The sequence below is a fragment of the Sesamum indicum genome, linkage group LG5 (assembly GCF_026168435.1).
Source record: "Sesamum indicum cultivar Baizhima isolate 11 linkage group LG5, ASM2616843v1, whole genome shotgun sequence".
NCBI classification, from domain to species: Eukaryota; Viridiplantae; Streptophyta; class Magnoliopsida; order Lamiales; family Pedaliaceae; genus Sesamum; species Sesamum indicum.
The window spans coordinates 4,142,162-4,167,765 of record NC_142661.1 but is presented as its reverse complement, the minus strand read 5'-3'; the positions used below and the strand labels follow the sequence as shown (position 1 = coordinate 4,167,765).

At 34.5% G+C, this 25,604-nt stretch overlaps 2 pseudogenes; both read left to right on the top strand.

The window, feature by feature from the left end:
• Positions 1 to 19,220: 19,220 nt before the first annotated feature.
• On the top strand, positions 19,221 to 20,201 carry LOC148788031 (adenylate isopentenyltransferase 5, chloroplastic pseudogene; annotated as a pseudogene).
• Positions 20,202 to 21,906: 1,705 nt separating this feature from the next.
• On the top strand, positions 21,907 to 22,766 carry LOC105179790 (adenylate isopentenyltransferase 5, chloroplastic pseudogene; annotated as a pseudogene).
• The last annotated feature ends 2,838 nt before the right edge of the window (positions 22,767 to 25,604 follow it).

The following is a 25,604-nucleotide window of genomic DNA, read 5'->3' as shown; positions in this document are numbered from 1 at the left end:
TTTTTCTTATCAGATATGAAACACCACTAATCATCTCTAACCATCCCCAAATCAGATTTCAGAAGCCTTAAAAAGAACTCCCAAGTAATCCTCATTTCTTTTCCAACAATGGCATATGCAACAGGATAAATATTGTTATTGGGATCAGTGCCTATTTCTTTAACAGAACATCCATCAACATCTACCATCTGTCTACACCCCCCATTAAACCCATTTTCCAAGGCACCAAAACACACATAAAATTTATTGAATTTCTGATCAGTATCTACCCCTACCAGCACTTTGGAGCCTGGGTTAGATTTCAGTAATTCATGTGCATAATCTTGCATCACTGAATATTGTACCTCAGGAGCACCCTCTATTGATTTTAGTGCCTTTCTTTTGGCTCTATACACTTAATCTCGTGATACGTTGACTCTTAAATCCTGAATAACATCAACCCTAAAACCCTTTATATTTCTTTTTAGATCACTTCTGAATTTTTTAATGTACTTTTCTACAAGCCACTTTGACTTTAAATTTTTAACATGATAGTCCCTTCCACAAGTGTGATTTGAATTGTATTCTCTTATCTGAAATGTGCATTCATCAGCCACTTTGTGTGTATTTATCCTCCACTGACAATCTTCCTTGGCACATCTAGCAAACATTCTAATCTTATCATACTTGGTGATTTTATTGCATCACTGTGAATGACATTTCTAAATTCAGATTTAGTGCTAAATATCATACCTAATTCAAAGGTAGGATCATATTGTTCTAAAGGATTGAAAATAATATTTGGCTCTCTTGTTTCATCATCATCAGACCCCTTTTCACTCTTAAAGTCATCCTCACTCCCAAGCATGTCTTCTTCTCCCTCTTCATTGCTACCCTTGTCATGATCTTTATTTTTTTCTTTCTTTTCTTTCATATTAGTTTCTTGAACCTCTATTTCTATTTGTTTTTCCAGAGCCTCTTCATTAAAGTACTCTCCTAGTTTTTGAATATTCATTTCATCATTTCTCAAATCATATTCACTATCTTCAAAGGATTCCGATTCTTTCAAATTTTCACCCTCTTTAGTTAACCCACCCTCCTTAGGTTGTGTACTATATTCACCAACCTGACTACCCATAACATTTCCATCAACTTCAACATATATATTGATTTCTTTTTTAGGAGCAATACCAGTACACACATCAAACAAAACATCATCATTATTTACTTTGTAATACAATATCCAAGCTTTGTGAAATATGTCCTATTACCAAAATAGTCCACCTCACGAGCCATTTCATTCAGGTTTGAAATAGACATTACATAAATATCCTCATAATCAAATTTATACATTAGATTCCCCAAAAAATGTAATGTAATGGTTGCTAAGATAGTGTCATTATTATCTGATAGAAAAAAAAACGGAACACAAACAAACAAACACAAAACAGAACAAGTTAAAATTCATACAAAATCATACAACAAAACAACACTGAATAAGTCAAAGCAGAACAAGTTAACAAGTTTAAAAGATTAATCACAGAAAAATTAAAAAAAAATCATACAAAAAAGAAAATATAATTGATACATTTACACATAATTTCAAAAAATGAACATGGTTACACGCATATGGGCAACATAAAATATTCAGCAGACTGGTAGGGAAAAAAAAAAAAAATCGACCATTGTTGTTTTCAACACAATAACAACACAATGGGACCATGGTGTTGGAGATTTCGAAACCAAAACACAATTGACCACTTTCATTTTTTGAGACCACAAACAACACTACATTTCACGCTAAAAGTCAAATTTTTTGAAAACATGGAAAACTTACCGTAAAATCGTTAAACTTAGGATCCCGAAGTGGCATTACCTTAATAAGGTTTCTTCCTCCTCAATCGACGATCAATTGTTTGTGGGAGTTGAAAGAAAGGTTATTAGGTTATTACGATTTGGTGTTGAATTTTTACTGCTTTTGTTTTACAGCTTTTTTTTTAACTCCTCTGTTTTTTACATTGTTTCCACGTCATTATTTTTTTCCCAGGTGTCAGGCCACGTGTGTTGCTGACTGTGTAATTTTTGCCCAGTTGTCCAAATTTTCCCGCTTAAAGCCACATCATTCGCCACGCAAGCTCCTTTGTGTTTATGTTGCGCACATTGACGAAGGTAAGCCCCAAATCTATACGCCGCATTTTTGGGCAATTCAAAAAAATCAATACTTACAGGTCTAAAATTGCCAGTCCTCTAGTTACAATCCCAACTCTGCCACCTCCCATACTTACGGGACCAATTTGCAATTTTGCCTAATTCTAAAAACAAAGTTTTAAATGTTAAATACGACTAAATATTTCATTGATGGAAGCACCATAACAGTTCGTTCAGTCGTCTTATACTAATATTGTCGTGGTACACATTTATTCATCTACCTCAAATGCAATCACAAATAATTTGATTTAATTTTCAACTTTATTCAAGAACTCCGGATATATATGTGTACATATATATCCACTTACACACCCATAGTATTTTTACTTATATTTTATTGATAACACTAATTATTTTAGTAATTTCTATTAATTTTATAATTTTGATAATTTTAGTCTTGAAAATGTTGGCTTATTTTTTGCTCAATTGCAAAGTGGAGGATGTCGATGTTTTACATGATATGACCCGCCTATGTATGCTAGAGCTTTGTGTGTCATACCCGTTTCGCAAGTTTCAAGCAATGGAAACCGAAGCAAAACTGCTAAAGAAGATATTTTGGCTTAAAGTTTGCTTGGTGGCATCATGGTTTGTGTTGGTCGATTTTTGGATGGGTAAACGGATGGTGGTGTTTGGATGAATCGTTCCAGAGTGCTAGATTTGTAGGGACTTACATTATGTTGTTAGATATGGGTAAACATATGGAAATTGTAATGGCATTTTGTGGTTTTGATAATGAAATTGAAAGCCTCAAGTTTGAAGCTTTTGTGAATTATGTGTTATGTTGTTAAAGAATTTTGTTAGTAAATTTTAAGAATAAAACTAAAAACCTAAAATTGCAGTCATTAATTAATTTAGTAATAGAATAAAAAAGAAAATGAATTTTCAGCCATTTCTGCACCCTTTTCAACTATATAAGGAATTTTCAGCAACATTTCTGCACCATTTTCAGCCATTTCTGCACTATTTTCAACAATATAAGGAATTTTAGCAGTATAATGAAAATGAAAACATTCATTTCTGCACCATTTTCAACATGTTAATGAGAAATATTCATTTCATACTCACATCAACAATTTACAATATCCTGTCCACAATTTATAGCCTGTCTGCACAAAAAACATGAACATCAATTTAGAACATTTCTTCAACAACAACCTATCCACAAAACCACCTAATTCATAACATATGCAATCACAACGGATTCCTCAAGTTTCTCAAGTATCTTGAAATTACAAACTGTAAAGAAACCATGGTGACAACATCTCCAATAGAAGCCTAGCTGCAAAAACTCTGCTGAAGAAGTTAGCCGTTGTAGGAAGTCGCACTTGTACTCCTACCCGTTTCCCTTTTACTGGAGAATGCGCTTTTATTTTTCTTTACGCTTTCTTTAGCTCAGTTTACTCTGAGAAGCGCATTTGCGCCTCTATAAGTCATTAACGACTTTCTTTAGTGAAGAAAGAAGAAGCGTGTTGGTTATGGCAGTTAGAGTATAAACGTTTATATATATTTGCACCTTTTTTTTCTTCAAAACAGAAAAGAACAGAGCATTTCTTTAAAGAAATTTTGTGAGCTAGGTTCTTTTACTTTCACCTATGATTCATTTGCTATCTCTCCAAAAATGTTCATACACTATCATTGCTTCTACTTGAAATTTTACATGGTATCAAAGCCATCTTTTGATGGTTTCTGATTTATCTGATAAAGAAATCCAAAACCTCACGGATTCTGGAAATTCAAGAATTGTGCACAAGAAACAAGATATGGTCGAGGATTAGAGATCTTGAAGCTGCAACCTGGAGACAACCCCGATTTGAGCCTTGTCACTACCTTACTCGATGGTTCGAACTTTCTTTCCTAGAGCATATCCATCAAACTTGCTCTAAGAGTTAAAATGATAATCAGCTTCATTAATGAGGATGGACTGAAACCACAAGAAAACACAAAAGACCTTGAACAATGGATTAGAACAGATTGCATGGTGTCTTCGTGGATTCTAAATTCCATCTCAAAAGAAATTATTGAAAGTTTCATGTATACGAATACATCTAGAGACCTTTGGGTGGAGCTGGAAAACAGATTTGGACAAATTAATGGTCGGTGAAAAAGGAATTGGCCTCCACTTCTCAAGGATCTATGACAGTGTCAACATATTTTACAAGATTGAAGAAGCTTTGGGACGAACAGGCGTGTATCACATGAACACCAAAGTGCAAATGTGAAGCAGCCAAAGAAACTGTAGAAATCAAGATTCATGATCAAGTCATTCAATTCTTAATGTGATTGAATGAAGTGTATGATCATGTCAGAGGACAAATTCTTACAGTGGAACCCCTTCCTGATATTAGTAAGGCCTATGCCATGGTCCTCAGAGTGGAGAAAAAAAAGAAAGTCAACTCCGGGCAACAATACTCCATTCCTAATGTGGCTATGCAGGCATTCAAAAGGCATGAGACACAAAAACCTTTCCAGAAGAAGAAAAACATAGTGGATAAAAGAAATCAACTCTATAAAGAATGTGGTAAATCAGGGCATTTGAAGGAGGTCTATTTTCAAATCCGCTGTTACCCGGATTAGTATAAAAATCTCTTAGAACAAAGGAATAAAACCATGTCTAACAATGCAAGGGCAACTACAGTGAGTGATCTTATTGAAAGTGCTAATAATGCTGTTGACAGTAATGTCATTGCTCAGGTACTGAAGATAGAAACAAACATGTTCCTTGGTTAAGTCAAGCTGTGACCTTGGCACTAACTGATATAGGACACAATGATTTTTCGGGTATATCTTGTGACTCTTTATGTATGAACTCCAATCTACATGATAATTGGATTATAGACAATGGCTCTACCAGTCATATGTGTAACAATGAACTATTATTCACTGATAAAAGAATTGTTATTTCTCATATGAATGTCCATCTTGCTGATGGAACTGAACACAAAGTGAAAAGTTTAGGTACTATTAAACTGATTGATGGCATAATACTAGAAAATGTTTTATATGTGCGAGATTTGCATTTTAACCTCCTATCTGTGAGTAAATTATGTAATTCATCTCACATTGAATTCAAATTCATGAAACCTTGTTGTATCATGCCGGACCACAAGACTACAGATGTCATTGCAGCTGCATGTTTAATAGGGAAACTATATGTCTTGAATATAGAGTTTTGACAGCAAACATGTACAAGAAACACTGCATAATTGTACTGATTTTGGCCTCATTTGGTCACATGTATCGCCAGAAATATGGCATAGAAGACTAGGGCATTTTTCATAGAACGTTATGTTATATAGTGGATTGGTTAAAAGCAATAAAGATCAATCTGTTCACTGTGAAATTTGACCCCAAGCAAAGCAACAAAGATTGCCTTTCCCTTTAAGTTCTTCTATTTCAAGTGAATGCTTTTATCTATTACATGTGGACATATGGGATCCTTATAATCAATTTTCTATATCAAAATGCATGTTTATGTTGACTGTTGTAGATGATAAAAGTAGATGTACATGGACCTATTTGATGCAACATAAATCATCGACTGCAGAACTTCTAAGAAGTTTTCATAAAATAGTTCTAACACAATTCAATAAAAGGATTAAGGTAATAAGGAGTGACATTGGTACAGAATTTATAGGAGAACAAACACACAAATAGTTTAGAGATGAAGGCATCAAACACCAAACCACATGCACATAAACAAAATGGAGTTGTAGAACGAAATAAACACTTACATCAAATAGCTAGATCATTAGTGTTTCAAGCCAACTTGCGTAAGATATTTCGGAGTGAGGCTGTTTTAACCTCTACTTTCATAATAAATAGAATACCTTCTATTGTGTTGAATTGGAAAATCCCTTATGAAATATTTTTTAAAAAACCTGTGAACTATTATGTCATTAAAACCTTTGGATGTTTGTGCTTTGCCACTAATAATATCCCTCATAAATCTATATTTGATGCTAGGGCCTCAAAATGTGTATTTGTTAGATATGCCCAAAATAAAAAAGGTTATAAGGTTTATGATATAAACAAAAGAAATATAACTGTTTCTAGAGATGTTACTATTGAAGAGAACATATTTCCTTATACAAATCAGCTGATAGACCCTGTTACTTGCACTATTCCTAAACCTGTGACAGATTTGGATTCTGAAGAGGATGATGATGTAGAACCAACTACAGAACTTGCAGATGGCATAATGAATCCTCCTGACCCTGAATATAATGAAAACATAGTACCTAGAATTTCAACTAGACAAACCTGCAGACCAACTAGATTAGATGACTATGTATGCTCTTTCAACGCTGACTTACCCAGCATTACTTATTCATCCTTGGTTCATAAATATTTTGCTGCTGCTACTGAAAATCCCTAAGAACCTAAATGTAATGAAGATGCTGTAAAAATGAGAAATGGATAAAAGCTATGAACAATGAGATAAAAGCACTAGAAACCAATAATACATGGGAAATCACTCAATTAGCAAAGAACAAAAGAGTGATAGGATGTAAGTGGATATATAAGTTGAAACTAAAACCAAATGGTGCTATAGATATATATAAGGCTAGACTTGTAGCCAAAGAATTCCATCAAATTGAAGGGATAGGCAATATAGATAGTTTCTCACCTGTTGCGAAAGCTGTAACCATCAGAATCCTATTAACTTTGCATGCAACACAACATTGCCACTTGCATCAGTTAGACATTAATAATGCCTTTTTGCATGGTTCCTTAGATGAAGTAATTTATATGGATCCCACTAAAGGGTATTCTGTCCTTAAGAATCATGTGTGTAGATTGAAAAGATCATTGTATGGCCTTAAACAGGCATCTAGATGATGGAACCAAGAATTCACATCACAATTAGAGAAGTATGGCTTCAGTCAGCCCAAATTTCATTATTGTCTCTTTACAAAAACCACTGGAAAGGGATTATTTTGCCTCCTAGTCTATGTAGATGATGTATTGCTCACTGGACCATATGAAAGAACAATAACAGAAATAAAAGCTCACTTACATAGCCTATTCACCAATAAATAAGGGCCATATTTTCTCTTGGTTCGGAGATTTGCTGGTCTGAATTAGGAATTGTCATATCCTAAAATAAATACATCAGGGACATCATATCAGACCTAGGATTAAATCAAGAAAAACTAACAATCACTGCACTGCCAGCAGGTATAAAGTTGCATTCAGTTGAAGGAGAAAAATTGATAGATGCAAGTCCATATTGAAGGCTGCTGAGAAGATTGCTGTACCTTGGACTTTCTAAACCAGACATATGCTATGGGACGCAACAGTTAAGCCAATACATACAGTCCCCTTGCAAAGGGCACTGGAATGCAGCAGTACACTTAGTTAAGTATCTAAAGGGCAGCATAAATAGAGGCCTATTCTTCAACTCACAACTAGATTTTCAGCTCAAGGCATTTTGTTATGCTGATTGTGCAGCCTGCCAGGGTACACGAAGATCATTAATTGGCTACTATATTTTCCTTGGAGATTGCTTGATATCGTGGGAAACTAAAAAGGAAACCACCGTATCATGATCTTCAGTAGAGGAAGTGTATAGAAGCATGGGAACTACAACATGTGAGCTAATATGGATATATAATTTGCTGAAGGATTTCCATTTCAATGTGCCTACTCTTATCAGATTCTTTTGTGATAATCAAGCTGCCTTATATATTACTGCAATCCCAGTTTTTCATGAAAGAACAAAGCACATTGAAATAGATTGCCATTTGGTCAGGGATAAGTTGAAATAGGGATTCATTGATCCAAAACACATCTCTATAGAGAACCAGCCTGCAAATTTGTTCACTAAGATACTGCCAGGCCCCAGATTCACATATCTGTTATCCAAGTTGAGACTTCTCAACTTGATGACAAGCTCCATTTGAAGGGGGCGTGTAAAGCAACCATGGTGACAGCATCTGCAGTAGAAGCCTAGCTGTAGAAATTCTGATGAAGAAGTTAGCCGTTGTAGGAAGTCGCACTTGTACTCACACGCGTTTTCCTTTTACTGGAGATTGCGCTTTTAGTTTTCGTTATTCTTTCTTTAGCTCAGTTTACTCTGAGAAGCGCATTTGCGCTTCTATAAGTCATTAATGACTTTTTTAGTGAAGAAAGAAGAAGCGTGTTGGTTATGGCAGTTAGAGTATAAACGTGTATATATATCTGCACCTTCTTGTTCTTCAAAACAGAAAAGAATAGAGCATTCCTTTACAAAAGTTTTGTGAGCTAAGTTCTTTTACTTTCACCTCTGATTCATTTTGCAACCTGGAGACAACCCCGGTTTGAGATATGTCACTACCTTACTCGATGGCTCGAACTTTCTTTCTTGCAGCAGATCTATCATACTTACTCCAAAGAGCTAAAATGATGATCAGCTTCATTAATGGGGATGGACAGAAACCACAAGAAAATACAAAAGACATTGAACAATGGATTAGAACATATTGCATGGTGTCTTCGTGGATTCTAAATTCCATCTCAAAAGAAGTTGTTGAAAGTTTCATGTATACCAATACATCTAGAGACCTTTGGGTGGAGCTGGAAAACAGATTTGGACAAAGTAATGGTCCTCTAGAATATCAGTTGAAAAAGGAATTGGCCTCCACATCTCAAGGATCTATGACAGTCTCAACATATTTTGCAAGATTGAAGAAGCTTTGGGAGGAACTGGCGTGTATCACAAGAACACCTGAGTGCACTTGTGAAGAAACCAAAGAAACTGCAGAAATCAAGATTCATGATCAAGTCATTCAATTCCTCATGGGATTGAATGAAGTGTATGATCATGTCAGAGGACAAGTTCTTATAGTGGAACCCCTTCCTAATATATTAAAGCCTATGCCATTGTCCTCAGAGTGGTGAAACAAAAGGAAGTCAACTACGGGTAACAATACTGCGTTCTTAATGTGGCTATGCAGGCATTCAAAAGGCTTGAGACACAAAAACCTTTCCAGAATAAGAAAAACACAGTGGATAAAAGAAATGAAATCCGTAAAGAATGTGATAAATCAAGGCATTTGAAGGAGGTCTGTTTTGAAATCCACGGTTACCTGAATTGGTATAAAAATGTCTTAGAACAAAGGAACAAAACCATGTCTAACAATGCAAGGGCAACTACAGTGAGTGATCTTATTGAAAGTGCTAAATAATGCTGTTGACAATAATGTCATTGTTCAGGTACTGAAGACAGAAACAAACATGTTCCTTGTTGGATTCATGCCACAGACCTTGGCACTTACTAACACAGGATAGAATGATTTTTCAGGTATATCTTGTGAGTCTTTATGTTTGAACTCCAATCTACTTGATAATTGGATTACGACAATGGCTCTACCAGTCATATGTGTAACAATGAACTATTATTCACTGATAAAAGAACCGTTAATTCTGATATGAATGTCCATCTTGCTAATGGAACTGAACACAATGTGAAAAGTTTAGGTACTATTAAACTGATTGGCATAATAATAGAAAATGTTTTATATGTCCCAAATTTGCATTTTAACCTCCTATCTATGAGTAAATTATGCAATTCATCTCACATTGAATTAACATTCACCAAATCTTGGTGTATCATGCAGGACCATAGGACTAGAGATTTGCAGTTGCATGTTTAATAGGGAAACTATATGTCTTGAATAGACAGAGTTTTGACAGCAAACATGTACAATAAACACTGCATAACTGTACTGATTTTGGCCTAATTGCCTCACATGTATCACCAGAATTATGGCATAGAAGACTAGGGTATTTGTCACAGAATATTATGTTACATACTCGATTGGTTAAAAGCAATAAAGATCATTCTGTTCACTGTGAAATTTGCCCCCAGGCAAAGCAACAAAGATTGCCTTTCCCTTTAAGTTCTTCTATTTCAAGTGAATGCTTTCATCTACTACATGTGGACATATGGGATCCTTATAATTAATCTATATTCATAATCCATGTTTATGTTGACTGTTGTAGAAGATAAAAGTAGATGTACATGGACCTATTTGATGTAACATAAATCACAGACTGCAAAACTTCTAAGAAATTATCATAAAATGGTTCTAACCCAATCCAATAAAAGGATTAAGGTAATAAGGAGTGACAATGGTACAGAACTTCTAGGAGAACAAGCACAAAAACTGCTTAGAGATGAAGGCATCAAACACCAAACCACATGCACATATACTCCACTACAAAATGGAGTTGTAGAATGAAAGCATAAACACCTACTTCAAATGGCTAGATCATTAATGTTTCATGTCCACTTGCCTAAGATGTTTTGGAGTGAGGCTATTTTAACCTCTACTTTATTAATAAATAAAATACCTTCTAGTGTGTTGAATTTGAAAACCCCTTATGAAATATTCTTTAAAAAACCTGGGAATTATTATGTCTTAAAAACCTTTAGATGTTTGTGCTTTGCCACTAATAATATCCCTCATAAATCTATATTTGATGCTAGGGCCTCAAAACGTGTATTTGTTGGATACGCCCCAAACCAAAAAGATTATAAGATTTATGATATAAACAAAAGAAATATAACTGTTGGTAGAGATGTCACTTTTGAAGAGAACATATTTTCTTATGGAAATCAGCTGACAGGCCCTGTTACTTGCACTATTTCTAAACCTGTGACAGATTTTAGATTTTGAAGAGGATGATGAAGTAGAACCAACTACAGAACTTGCATATGACATAATGAAACCTCCTGACCCTGAACATAATGAAAACATAGTCCCTAGAAGATCCACTAGACAAACCTGCAGACCAGCCAGTTAGATGACTATTTATGCTCTTTAAACACTAACTTACCCAGGATTACTTATTCATCCTTAGTTCATAAATGTTTTGTTGTTGCTACTGAAAATCCCTAAGAACTTAAATGTTATGAAGAAGCTGTAAAAAATGAGGAATGGATAAAAGCTATGAACAATGATATAAATGCATTAGAAACCAATAATACATTGGAAATCACTCAAGCAAAGAACAAAAGAGTGATAGGATGTAAGTGGATATATAAGTTGAAACTAAAACCAAATGGTGCTATAGATAGATATAAGGCTAGACTTGTAGCCAAAGGATTACATCAAATTGAAGGGATAGACTATATAGATAGTTTCTCACCTATTGCGAATGTTGTAACCATCATAATCCTTTTAACTTTGGCTGCAAAGCAACATTGGCACTTGCATCAGTTAGGTATTAATAATGCCTTTTTACATGGTTTCTTAGATGAAGAAATTTATATGATCGCCCTAAAGGGTATTCTGTCCCTAAGAATCATGTGTGTAGATTGAAAAGATCATTGTATGGCCTTAAACAAGCATCCAGACAATGGGACCAAGAATTCACTTCACAATTAGAGAAGTATGGCTTCAGTCAGTCCAAATTTGATTTCTGTCTCCTTACAAAAACCACTGGAAAGGGATTATTTTTCCTCCTAGTCTGCGTAGATGATGTATTGCACACTGGACCATGTTAAAGAACAATAATTGAAATAAAAGCTCATTTACACAGCCTATTCACCATTAAGCATATGGGAAAGCCAGAATTTTTGTTGGTTTGGAGATTTGCAGGTCTAAATTAGGAATTGTCATATCCCAAAATTAATACATCAGGGACTTCATATCAGACCTAGGATTAAATCAAGCAAAACCAACAAGCACTCCATTGCCAGCAGGTATAAAGCTGCATTCAGTTGCAGGAGAAAAATTAACAGATCCAGGTCCATATAGAAGGCTGCTGGAAGATTGTTGTACCTTGGATTTTCTAGACCAAACATATGCTATGGAACGCAATAGTTAAGCCAATACATGTAGTCTCCTTGCAAAAGGCACTGGAATGCAGCAGTACACTTAGTTAAGTATCTAAAGGGCAGCATAAATAGAGGCCTGTTCTTCAACTCACAACCTAATTTTGAGCTCAAGGCATTTTGTAATGCTGATTCGGCAGCCTGCTAGGATACACCAAGTTCTTTAATTGGCTACTGTGTCTTCCTTGGAGAATGCCTGATATCGTGGAAAACTAAAAAGTAAACCACAGTATAATGATCTTCAGCAGAGGCAGAGTATAGAAGCATGGGAACTGCCAAATGTGAGCACACATGGATATATGATTTACTAAAGGATTTCCATGTCAATATGCCTACTCCTATCGGATTCTTTTGTGATAATCAAGCTGCCTTATATACTACTGCAAACCCAGTTTTTCATGAAAGAACAAAGCACATTGAAACAGATAGCTACTTGGTGAGGTATAAGTTCAAAGAGGGATTCATTGATCCTAAACAAATCTCCATAGAGGAACAGCCTGCAGATTTGTTCACAAAGATACTGCCAGGCCCCAGATTCACATATATGTTATCCAAGTTGAGACTTCTCAACTTGATGACAAGCTCCACTTGAAGGGGGCGAGTAAAGATACCATTGTGACAACATCTGCAGTAGAAGCCTAGCTGTAGAAATTCTGATGAAGAAGTTAGCCGTTGTAGGAAGCCGCACTTGTACTCACACGCGTTTGCCTTTTACTGGAGATTGCGCTTTTAGTTTTCGTTATGCTTTCTTTAGCTCAGTTTACTCTGAGAAGCGCATTTGCGCTTCTATAAGTCATTAATGACTTTCTTTAGTGAAGAAATAAGAAGCGTGTTGGTTATGGCAATTAGAGTATAAACGTGTATATATATTTTCACCTTCTTGTTCTTCAAAACAAAAACGAACAGAGCAGTCCTTTACAGAAATTTTGTGAGCTAAGTTCTTTTACTTTCACCTCTGATTCATTTTGCTATCTCTCCAAATGAGTTGCTATTCTATCATTGCTTTCGCTCGAAATTTTACACAAATAAAAAATATTTCTATCATTTGCCCTTATCTTGTTGCCCTTACAAAAGGTGAATTCCTCCCATCTTTCTTGTTGCCTTAATCTCCCTTGTCCTTCGATTGTGATTACACGTTGTTCAATCATGATAATGTAACATACTTCTTGCCTTCCTTCTCCAAAAATGTACATGTTGACAGAAGAGATTTGGTCTCTGGTTGTAAAGTCTGTTTTGGAAATACCTCCTGTTTTGGAGATTTGGTCTAATATTAACTTTTGGGATTGGTGGCTGCAGATAACTTGGTTGAGCAGGTGTAGGAGGCCTAGAGCTTTGAGCTGCATCTTGTTGCTGGGATGTGGAAGACTTGTATGATAGCTTCAATGGTTGTTTGTGTGCAACTTTTTGTTTATACCGGGGTGGATTGAATGGTTTGGGTATTACCTACAAGGAGAATGAAATAAACTGAATAAGTGAACGATAAACAAAATTCTTGAAACTAGTTGAGAATTACTTATTGAAGCTGCAGTTTGTTGGCTTGTATGATGGACTGCAACATTTGAAAGCTCTTGCTCCTTCATGCCCTGAAAAAATAGTCAATATCAAGTATTAGAAAATGTATAACTAAAATTGAAACAATGGTTGTTGAAGTTTCTTACCACAGACTTGTTCTCCTCAAATGCATCAACTTTAGTCATCTCGTTAGTTGAAATTTGCTCTTGCATCCCCTGCAAAAAAGTTATTACGTAATAATGAATTGCAAGTTAAAGTGGAATTGGTGTTGATGTTTCTTACCATAGAGTTGTCTTCCTGAAACGCATCATTTTTAGTCAAAATGTCCTTGTCACCTGCCTCCTTTTCAACCTGCAACAAAATCAGATTTAGATAAGTATCAATTCAACACACCAAAATCAAATTTAGATATTCAGTCTTACCCTTCTTTTCTTGCTTGCATGAGCCTCTTTTTCTTTGATTTCTTGTATCACTTGACCAAATGTATCAGTGACTTGTGTATCTTTTTGCAGATTCTTCAATGGACATCATTGGACATTGTGTTTCTCCTCACCGTATTTGCTGCACTTGACAGTCTTCTGCACTCTTTTCAACCTGTTCTGCGATTTTCCTTTACCATTTTTCTTCTTCTTTGACATTATCTCATCAAGTTCCCTCCTTCTAGATTTTGAAGGCCAACCAACCCCCCTATCAAAGTTTGGTGGCAAATCAGGGATGAATTGTGTAGCAGTCCACAATTCTCTACCAACCATAGGCATAATTGCAGTCTTATAAACATTCTTATAAGATGCCACACTATAGCACTCATTCCCATACCTAATAGGATCATCACCATTACACAATATGGCACTACAGGCATATTTACATGGGATGCCATTCAAATCACATTTCCTACAAGAACAGCTTCTCTTATCTAAATTAGCTGAATGTTTTGAACCATCAAAATAGTTTAATTGATAATGAGATGAATCAGCCTTTATGGGATATAATCTGCAGACTTTTCAACATTTTTCTCAACAATTTTAAGAATTCTATAACATATAAAACCAGTCTATTTCAGTTATGCCCTATCCCTATTCTCCTGCAATCTTCTCATTAAACAATCTCTGATCAATTCAAGCATAGTGATAATAGGCTTCTCTGTGTAGGGTGTTTATCATCAAACCATTCTACAGTAGTTTTATTAAGTACTGACATTTATTTCATACACAATCTGAATTCATTAACGGTAGTATCCCTTGAAGCCTTCCACAAACAGTTTTTAAATGCCAAACCCCTGAAGCCTGCATTCTTCCAGTTAGAATGTAGATGTCTTACACAATACCTATGATCTGAAGCAGGAATCCCATCCTTAAATGCTTGAATTAACCCTTTTTTCTTATCAGATATGATACACCACTGATCATCTCTAAGCACCCCCAAATCAGATTTCAGAAGCATTAAAAACCACTCCCAAGTAACCCTCATTTTGTTTCCAACAACAGCATATGCAACAGGACAAATATTGTCATTCAAATCAATGCCTACTGCTGTTAACAGAACACCCCAAAAGGACCTTTAGATAACATCAATCATCACCTACCACTTATCAACACCCCCCATTAAATCGTTTTTCAAGGCACCAAAACACACATAAAATTATTAAATTTCTGATCAGTTTCTACCCCTACCACCACTGTGGAGCCTTGGTTAGATTTCAGCAATTTATGTGCATAATCTTGCATTATTGAATATTGTACCTCAAGAGCGCCCTCTATTGATTTAGTGCCTTTTTTTTGGCTTTAAACGTTGAATCTCGTGATACGTTGACTCTTAAATCCTGAATGAGATCAACCCTAAAACCTTTAACATTTCTTTTTGGATCACTTCTGAATTTTTTAATGTACTTTTCTGCAAGCTAATTTGACTTTAAATTTTTTACATGATAGTCCCTTCCACAAGTGTGATTGGAATTGTATTCTCTTATCTGAAATGTGCATTCATCAGCCACTTTGTGTGTATTTATCCTCCACTGAAAATCTTCCTTAGCACATCTAGCATACATTCTGTTCTTCTCATTCTTGGTGATTTTCAAATGTCTTCCTGATTTCATTGCATGACTATAAATGGCATTTCTAAATTCAGATTTAGTATCTGAATATCATACCTAATTCAAAGGTAGGATCATATTGTTCCACATTATTGAAAATAATATTTGGCTCTCTTCTTTCATCATCGCCAGACCCCTTTTCACTCTGAAAGTCATCCTTACTCCCAAACAGGTCTTCTTCTCCCTCTTCATTGCTACTTTGTCATGATCTTTATTGTTTCTTTCTTTTATTTCATATTATTTTCTTCAACCTCTCTTTCTATTTGTTTTTCCAAAGCATCATCATCAATGCACTTTCTTGTTTTTTGAGTATTCATCTCATCATTTCTCAAATCATAGTCACTATTTTCAAAGGTTTCAGATTCTTTCAAATTTTCACCCTCTTTAGTGAACCCACCCTCCTGAGGTTGTGTACTACATTCACCAACCTGACTACCCATAACATTTCTATCAACTTCAACATATATACGATTTCTTTTTGAGGAGCAATACCAATACACACATCAAACAAAACATCATCATTATTTACTTTGTGATACACATCTCCAAGCTTTGTAAAATATGTCCTATTACCAAAATAGCCCACCTCACTAGCCATTTCATTCAGTTTTAAAATAGATATTTCATAAACATCCTCATAATCAAATTTGTACATTACATTTACATTCCCCCAAAAATGTAATGTAATGGTTGCTAACTTAGTATCGTTATTATCTGAAAGGAAAAAAAAAAGGAACACAAACAAATAAACACAAAACAGAACAAGTTAAAATTCATACAAAATCATACAAAAAAACAAAACAGAACAAGTCAAAGCAGAACAGTTAACAAGTTAAAATGTTTAATCACAGAAAAATTCATAAAAAATCATAGAAAAAAAAACATAATGGTTACATTTACACATAATTTCAGAAAATGAACACATTTACTCGCACATAAGAAACATAAAATATTCAGCAGACAGATAGGGGAAAAAAAGAAAATGGTCCATTGTTGCTTTCAAGACAATAACAACACAATGGGACCATAGTGCTGGAGATTTCGGAACAAAAACACAATGGACCACTTTCATTTTTTCGGACACAAAAAAATCCTACATTTCACGCTAAAAGTCAAATTTTTTGAAAACGTAGAAAACTTACCGTAAGGTGTTGGAAGAAAATAGTTAAACTCAGGATCTCGAAGTGGCATTACTTCAATCGGGTTTCTTCCTCCTAAATTGACGATCAATTGTTTGTGGGAGCTGAAAGAAAGGTTTTTAGGGTTCTTTCGATTTGGACAAATTGTGATTTGGGGTTGAATTGTTACTGCTTTTGTTTTACAACTTTCTTTTTTAACTCCTCAGTTTTTTACATTGTTGCCACGTCATTATTTTTTTCCCACGTATCAGGCCACATGTGCTGCTGATCATGAAATTTTTGCACAGTTGTCCTAATTTTTCCCCCTAAAGCCACGTCATTAGCTACGTCATTCGCAACGCAAGCTCCTGCGTGTTTATGTTGTGCACGTGGACGTTGGAACCCTAAGCCCCAAATCTCTCCACCGCGTTTTTTGTCAATTTTGGTTGGAAGGACCAAAATTACCAAAAAAATCAATATAATTCTAGTCCTGTAGTTACAGTCCCAATTCTGCCACCCCCCCATACATACAGAACCAATTTTGCAATTATGCCTTAGAATTTTGAAATATAAAGCAACTCATATCAATTTAAAGCTGAAGTCAGTACAATTCATATGACCAAGAATAGCTGCAAATTATCTTAATTATAAATGTGAATATATTAATGATGTTTGTATCAATAAAGTATATTATATTATTGTGTGATCCTATCTATACAAAGTAAAAATTCTTGTCCCATGTATTTATTATGATCATAAAGTGAAAAATCGTGTACGTGCAATTACTGTAGTCGATATAAGAAGTTATTATATTGATCCAATCTAAAACAAATGTCCATATAATTAGTGTACAAGCATTAAGTGATGCTTTTTCTAACAAAATATATATATGTACCTTCATGCATATGAACAAAAGTTAAACTATGTAGTCCAACTGATATACGAAGTTAAAGTTCATGGCGGTACAATTAGTATAAAAGCATTAATATTCAATACTTTGATCAACGAAATATATAGGTAGTCCTATTTATACCATTTAAAACTGATGTCCGTGCGATTAGCATGATCAACAAGATATATATAATCCTATTTGCAACTAGTTAAAACTTGCCGATACATTTAGTACGATCAACAAAAGATGTTATCCCTATTCAAACTAAATTAATACTCACATCCATAGGAGTACGATCAACGAAGGATGTAATCCGTACTCAAACTAAATTAATAATTACTTACATATGATGCATCGACATGTGTACGAACAAAATTTATTATCTCTACTTATACCAATTAAACTCGTGTTCGAGCAGTTAAATCCTACTTATGTGTATAAGGATAAAAATACAGTTTTTGTCTTATAATTTATGAGGGAGTATCATTTTTTATCCTACACGAATTATGAAAATTAGTTTTTACAAGACTAAAATTATCAAAATTATAAAATTAATAGAATTAAAATTACTAAAATAATTAGTGTTATCAGTAAAATATAAGTAAAAATACTATGGGTGTGTCGGTGGATATATATGAACACACATATATCCAGAGTTCTTGTATAAAGTTGAAAATTAAATCAATTTATTCGCGATTGCATTTGAGGTTGATGAATAAATGTGTAATACGAATATATTAGTATCAGACGACTAACAAGAATTATGATCACATGTTAACATTTATGATATCTATAGAAGCGTATTAATCATCACTATATTCTTGAATACGAACGAGGAATAAGATATGTGATTAATTCTTGTAACATTTATCTAAGTTAATGAAACTCATATACGTACATTTATGGTGCTTCCATCAACAAAATATTTTGTCCTAGTTACCGAATTAAACTTTGTTTATAGAATCAATACAATTAATATGATCAAGAATAGTTCCAAATTATCTTAATTATAAATGTGAATATATTAATGATTCTTGTATCAATAAAGTATAATATTGTCTTGTGCAATCCTATCTATATCAAGTAAAAATTCATGTCCCGTGTATTTACTATGATCATTAAGGAAAAGATCGTGTACTTGTAATTACTGTGGTCTACTAAAGAAGTTATTATGTTGATGTAGTCTATAACCAATGTCCGTACAATTCGGGTACAAGCATTATCTGATGCTTTTACAAACAAAATATATATGTATCTTCATGCATATGAACAATTAGTATGACCAACAAAATTATGTAGCCCTTCTGATATACTGAAAAAATTCATAGTGGTACAATTAGTATGAAAGCATGAATATTCAATGCTTTGATCAACGAAATATATATATAATCCTATTTATACCAATTAAAACTCATGTCCGTGCGATTAGCATGATCAACAAGAAATATACATAATCCTATTTGCAACTAGTTAAAACTTGCTGATGCATTTAGTATGATCAACAAAAGATGTAATCCCTACTTGTTATAATTTCTAGCACATTGACTTATTAAAATGCCGACAATTGTTCCGATCCACTAGTTGTTTGTAGTAGCTACTGCAATGGCACTGGATGGAGTACCAACAGTCGGTTCCGGATATATGTTTTCTTTGCAAATGAAACGAGCTATAATGTTCGTACTAGGCACTAGCACCAATTTCTCCCATGCTTCATTGGCATCTCAACCACATCGAAGGAATACCTCTGTGGCGTTCAACCGATGGATTTGCCACCCGAATTCCTCTCCCATCCTCAAAATCTTTTCAACTTGACGGCAAGCTAATTTGGAAGTGTTCATCTTAATTTCGTCGATAGTTGCCTTAAGAAGCTTAGCCCTAGTTTCACTATCGACAAGACCCTCACTCCTGAAGAACTCATCCATCTTGGGGACCCCAATGGCACACCTAAACCCATTAACATGGTCACAAATTTTTTGCCTTTGTAGACCTGAATTTTGTCCGAGTTAATGACATCTACCCCGAAACGGGCGGCCAGGTCTATCGCTAGGCAATTGTTTGAAACACTAGTTGTTTCGGGCAGATATCATCAACTAAGACAAAATTCAGGTCTATAAGGGCCTAGACATAGTAACCAATAAGGTGAGCAATGAGAAATGCCGCGGTGTGCCACACCATTTGCTCGGAATCATTTGTCCCGAGGTGGATTTCACTGTAGATGATTTTGTGCATCATACATTGCTTGCTGCTGATGCCATTATAAGAAAGAATCGGTTGCCAATCATTGATAGAGGGTCCAATTCCTTCATAAAGGTACTTGTCAATGACAACACTGTGTTTCCCTACAAGTACGAGTGTTGCTTTCTCTGGATGGACATGGCGATCCTGGTCTTGCATTCGTACGTGTCGAATAGGGTTGATCAGATAGTGGATAGCGGGTTGGTGGAGGAGGGTAAGGCATTTTTTTATCCCAAAGTTCGTGACTATGATTATGGGATTAGGTGTGCCATTGGGGTAGCCGAGATGGATGAGTTCTTCAGGAGTGAGGGTCTTGTCGATGGTGAAACTAGGGCTATGCTTCTTTAGGAAACTATTGATGAAATTAAGATGAACACTTGCAAATTAGCTTGCCGCCAAGTTGAAAAGATTTTGAGGATGAGGGAGGAATTCGAGTGGCAATCCATCGGTTGAACGCCACAGAGGTATTCCTTCGATGTGGTGGAGATGCCAATGAAGCATGGGAGAAATTGGTGCTGGTGCCTAGTACGAACATTCTGGCACGTTTCATTTGCAAAGAAAACATAGATCCAAAACCGACTGTCAGTACTCCATCCAGTGCCATTGCAGTAGCTACTACAAACAACTAGTGGATTACATCTTTTGTTGACCGTACTAAATGTATTGGCAAGTTTTAACTAGTCGCAAATAGGATTATATATATTTGTTGTTGCTGTGCATAGGGATAAATTAAATCAAATTGTTCGCGATTGCATTTGAGATTGATGAATAAATGTATAATGCGAATATATTAATATAAGACGACTAACATGAATTGTGATTGCATGTTAACGTTCATGATATCTATAAAAGCATATTAATCATTGCTATATTCTTGAATATTAACAAGGAATAAATTGTGTGATTAATTCCTGTAACATATAATGAATAATTCATGTAATAATTCAGGAAACTGATTTACTGCTGCATACAATAGCGTTATTACAAAACTAAAAAAAAATAAAATAAAATAAATGGATGCAATCAGTATCATCAACGGATGGATAGTGCAACTTAATTACTTTCATATTAATCATGGACCACAAAATGTCCAAATACATGAATCAATTGCATATAGTAACAATTAGAAGAATAGTATAATTAACATTCAGAATTTGCTTCAATTAAATTTCAGTAAATCTAAAAAAGATATAAAATCTGTAGACAAGATTTATGAACCTTCAAATATTATTGATTTTGTCATTATAATATATGTTTTTTCAGATATAGTAGGTAGACGAATTAATGAGAATACTTAAACTCACTCGATTTTACTCAAAAGCAAATCCTACGTAAGATATGGATAATCACTAAGTTTTTCATCATTATCTTCTAATTTCTCATAATTTTTTTCTCATTCGATACGGTAAAATTACTCATTATATATTCCAAGAATAATTTTTTGACAAAAAGTAATTATCGATGGACTTATTGCATCTCTTATGGTACCTGCATGGTGTAGATTTTGACATCTTTAATATGATTAGTATTTGTATTATCTTTTGATGATTCTTTTCCTATTTTGTAAATACAGTAAAAGATACAGTAATTTGGATAGAGCTTTGCTCATGATTTATTTGAATTGTTATATAGTAAGTGGATAGGGTTAGGGTGAAGTTATTACTATGCATGGCTTGATTTGTTCCACATTGTGTGTATGTATATATGTATAAATACCACCCTACGCATCCTATGTTTTTTCATGTTTCAAACAATTGTCTAGGTAATTTCTTTGACATCAATGAAACTTGTTCGTGATTCTCTCTAGAGCCCACAAATGTTTGATGTTTTTCTTCAAACAAATCCTTTTGAAGAAGAGAAATTAATCCAAGAATTTAAAAGGGCTTGTCTCTCTATGATAGATATATATTCTAAAATAGTAGATTTGTATTTGGCACATATTTTGTTTGTTTTGTTTGAGAGAATTCTAACACGTGGCCATTTTCTTTTTCTTTTTAATTTGTGTGATGAAATTGAAAGGTGTTAAAAAAAATAAAAATAAATACCAATTAGAATGTCAGTCTCCTCCTGGAAGCCAGCAGAATCCAGCATGACGAACTTTTCAGTAGGGGGCATGATGAACAAACACCAAGGGAAGGATAAGGTGGTGGTGGTATTGGGTGCCACTGGCACCGGCAAATCGCGCCTGGCGATAGACCTGGCCACCCGTTTCGGGGTAGAGGTCATCAACTCAGACAAACTTCAATTCTACAAGGGCCTAGACATAGTAACAAATAAGGTGAGTAATGAGTAATGCCACGGTGTGCCACACCATTTGCTCGGAATCATTGATCCCGAGGCGGATTTCACTGTACATGATTTTGTGCATCATGTATTGCTGGCTGCTGATGCCATCGTTCAACAGAATCGGTTGCCATCAAGTACGAGTGTTGCTTTCTCTGGATGGACGTGGCGATCCCAGTCTTGCATTCGTGCGTGTCGAACAGGGTTGATCAGATGGTGGATAGCGGGTTGGTGGAGGAAGGTAAGGCATTTTTTGATCCCAAAATTCGTGACTACGATTATGGGATTAGGCGTGCCATTGGGGTCCCCGAGATGGATGAGTTCTCTAGGAGTGATGGTCTTGTCGATGGTGAAACTAGGGCTAAGCTATTTAAGGCAGCTATTGATGAAATTAAGATAAACACTTGCAAATTAGCTTGCCGTCAAGTTGAAAAGATTTTGAGGATGAGGGAGGAATTCGGGTGGAAAATCCATCGGTTGAACACCACAAAGATATTCCTTCGACGTGGTGGAGATGCCAATGAAGCATGGGAGAAATTGGTGCTGGAGTCTAGTACGAACATTGTGGCTCGTTTCATTTGCAAAGAAAACATAGATCCGAAATCGACTGCATATGAACAATTAGTATAATCAATTATGTCCCTTCGTGCATATGAACAATTAGTATGATCAACAGATTTTGTAGTCCAACTGATATACTGACTTAAAATTCATGGCGGTACAATTAGTGTGAAAGCATTAATATTCAATACTTTGATCAGCAAAATATATATGCCCAATTTATACCAATTTAATATCATGTCCGTTTGATTAGCATTATCTACAAGATATACATATAATCCTATTTGCATCTAGTTAAAACTTGTCGAATCATTTAGTACGATCAACGAAAGATGTAATCCCTACTCAAACTAAATTAATACTCACTTCCATATGAGTATGATCAACGAAGGATGTACTCCGTACTCATAATAAATTAATACTTACTTCCATATGATGCTTCTACATATGTACGACCAAAATTTATTATCTCTACTTATTCCAATTAAACTAGTGTTCAAGCAGTTAGTGTGAACATTAAAATATTAAATCCTACTTATTTGCAGTTTTTGTCTTGTAATTGATGAGGGGGTGTCATTTTTTGTCCTATACAAATTATGAAAATTAGTTTTTCCAAGACTAAAATTATCAAAATTATGAAATTAGTAAAATTAAAATTACTGAAATAATTAGTGTTTTCAATAAACTATATGTAAAAATACTATGGGTGTGTAGGTGGATATATATGTACACATATATATCGGGGGTTCTTGAATAAAGTTGAAAATTAAATCAAATTATTCGTGATTGCATTTGAGGTTGATGAATGAATGTGTAGTTCGAATATATTCGTATAAGACAACTAGCACGAATTGTGATCGCATGTTAACATTTATGATATCTATAGAAGCATATTAATCATCGGTATATTCTTGAATATGAACGAGGAATAGGATGTGTGTTTAACTCTTGTAACATTTATCTAAATTAATAAAACTCATATACGTACATTTATGTTGCTTCCATCAACGAAATATTTAGTCCTAATTACCAAATTAAACTTTTTTTATAGAATTATTTTTGAACTATAATCATACTCATATCAATTTAAAGCTCATGTCAGTACAATTAATATGATCAAGAATAGTTCCAAATTATCTTAATTATAAATGTGAATATATTAATGATGTTTGTATCAATAAAGTATAATATAGTCTTGTGCGATCCTATTTATACCAAGTAAAAATTCATGTTCAGTGTATTTTTTATGATAATCAAGTGAAAAATCATGTACGTGCAATTATTGTGGTCTACCAAAGAAGTTATTATGTTGATCCAGTCTAAAATCAATGTCTGTACAATTAGGGTACAAGCATTATGTGATGCTTTTACTAACAAAATATATATGTACCTTCCTGCATATGAACAATTAGTATGATCAACAAAATTATGTAGTCCTACTGATACATTGAGTTAAAATTCATGGCGCTACAATTAGTATGAAAGAATGAATAATGAATGCTTTGATCAACGAAAAATATATGTAATCCTTTTTATACCAATCAAAACTCATGTCCGTGCGATTAACATGATCAACCAGAAATATATATAATCCTATTTGCAACTAGTTAAAACTTGCCGATACATTTAGTACGATCAACAAAAGATGTAATCCCTACTTGTTATAATTAGTAGCCCAATGACATATTAAAAGGCTGACGTTGGCAACCCAATTACCTGACCCACTTGGTAGCCCACAACCGACCCGGTAACCCAATCCATTCGGTCTACCTACTTATATCACATCCATAACCCTAAATCTCACTTTTCTTCTTCTCTGTTTTTTCTGCGCCGTCTACTTCCTCTTCTCTCCATATCCTCTCTATGAATTTCTTCCTTCTCTTCTCAGGGAGCCATAGCGACTTTCCTAAACCAATCTAATAGTTTTAGGAAAGCCACCAAGGTTTTCCTTCTCTACCACAGTTTTCACCCTTTTAAATAGGGATTCTCCCTTTCGGCTAAAACATGAATAAAAGTTATTTATCTCCTTCACGTTCACCAAAGTTCATTGTGAAATATTGAGTTGGGGTCTTTGTGACCGTGTGATACTGAGATCTGAATGATCGGAGTTGTGGTCGGGTTCTGGGATTGTGGAGTTACCGTGAGTCAGTTCATTGTGGAAACAGTGCCTTGTGACCGTATTCCTTTATCGAGATATTGGATCTGGCTACTCTGAGCTTGTTAATCACTACACTGTTGATTTAATTATTTCATTATTTCTTTCATTTGTTATTATCATTTAAGGTGTATATTGGCCTGTAATAATCTTAAGGAGTTTCGTACTCCAATATTCATAATAGTTGGATATGATTTTCTATTGATTTCCACTCTACACTACTCAAACTAAATTAATACTCACTTCCATATGGATATTATCAACGAAGGAGGTAATCCGTACTCAAACTAAATTTATACTTACTTCCATATGATGCTTCTACATATGTATGAACAAAATTTATAATTTTAATAATTTTAGTAATTTATACTAACTGCTCGAACACTAGTTTAATTGGTATAAGTGGAGATAATAAATTTTGTTCGTACATATGTAGAAGCATCATATGGAAGTAAGTATTAATTTAGTTTGAGTATGGATTACACCTTCGTTGATCACACTCATATGGAAGTGAGTATTAATTAAGTTTGAGTAGGTAATACCTCTTTTCTTTGATCATACTAAATGTATCGGCAAGTTTTAACTAGTCGCAAATAGGATTATATATATTTCTTATTAATGTGCATAGGGATAAATTAAATCAAATTGTTCGCGATTGCATTTGAGATTTATGAATGAATGTATAATGCGAATATATTAATATAAGACGACTAACAAGAATTGTGATTGCATGTTAACATTTGTGATATCAA